The 1,397-nt window shown below is 45.7% G+C and overlaps 1 pseudogene; it reads left to right on the forward strand.

Moving 5' to 3' along the window:
• LOC110331866 overlaps window positions 1–547 on the forward strand; it is a 6,101-nt pseudogene extending 5,554 nt beyond the window's left edge.
• Window positions 548–1,397: the final 850 nt, after the last annotated feature.

Here is a 1,397-nt window from a genome sequence, read left to right on the forward strand (position 1 = left end):
TGTTTGTGTGCCGCGTCATTTCTTGCTGGCGAGAAGGTAGCGCGGGACACAGAACACCAACCCGCCCCCCTACACACACACCTAACACCATTGCCAACTCCTGCTGTTCCTCTTGCCTATCAGCCTAGTTGCTACAGAACAAAGTGATGCAGGACCACTTGCCAGAGACCAACCTGTGTGACCAGCTGCTGTGGGCCCAGCTGCTGTGGGTCCAGCTGCTACCACCCCAGCTGCTGTGGCCAAATTTGCACTAACTACATCTTCTATCAACCCTGCTGCCAGCCAACTTGCTGTGAAACTGCATGCTACAAGACAACCGCTGCAAGCCAACAGATAAGACCACCCACCTGCTGACAGCATAAGACCACCCACCTGCTGCCAGGTGTGCTGCATCCCCAGCTGCTGCAGCACATCCTGCTGCCAGCCCTGCTGTCAATCAAGTTGCTATGAAACCACTTGCTGAGGGACCACCTATTTTAAACCAGTCCTTGTGACCAGCTGCTGCAGTGAGCCCAGCAGCTGTGTGTCCAGCTGCTCACAGACCTGAGGAGGAGGATCAATCCCCCAAGGGACAAATGTCTGCACAACTTACATAAACACACTTATTTGTGCTAAAAGTCATTAGGCTAATACCAAAAAAATCTGTTAATCATCTTTTTTTTTTTTTCTTTAAACCTTAATTTCCTTAAGTGAATCCAGAGTTCTTGCGTTCACTCACTTCCTGCAATTGCAGTTCCCAGGCCATCTCGTGCAGAAGTCTCGCTTAAGCTTCAATGCTATGCCAAGGTCTTTACCCCATCCTCTAAATAACTGAGGAGAGCATATTCACTAAAATGCCTTAGCTTTATGCACTTCATAATCACTCTTCACTCTACAGTGCACCCCATAGTCTTATGCGACTTTCTTCTTCCTGAGAAGACGCTCTCTCATAAAAACGTAGGCAGCCTTCACAAATTCTTAATTATGTACCATATTCCCATCCCATATTGTCTGACTTTACTATTCTGGGGTAACATTTGATAGGAGACCTACATGTGCAACCCATTCTCACATGTATAATATGTTGTCACTCTAATACACGTAGAAGTCACAATGTTACAAAACAGAGCTCTTAAGTTCCTCTTCTTGCGTGCCTGATTACCAACTCACCATCACAAGCTCCTGTGAAGCCAGTGTCACTCTAACACCAAAGACAAGTCAAAAGAAACCTACAGGCCGAATCCCAGATGAACACTGACTCAAAAATACTCAATAGATTATTTGTACATGGCGTAGACATACGTCAAAAGAGCTCATTCATCATGACCAAGTTGGTTTTATCTATGAGATACAGGGATGATTCAACGCCCAAAAGTCACTAAGTGGAAGAAAGCACATAAGTGATTTAGAAACACAAA

This window comes from Mus pahari, chromosome 14, assembly GCF_900095145.1.
Source record: "Mus pahari chromosome 14, PAHARI_EIJ_v1.1, whole genome shotgun sequence".
In the NCBI taxonomy this organism is placed as follows: domain Eukaryota; kingdom Metazoa; phylum Chordata; class Mammalia; order Rodentia; family Muridae; genus Mus; species Mus pahari.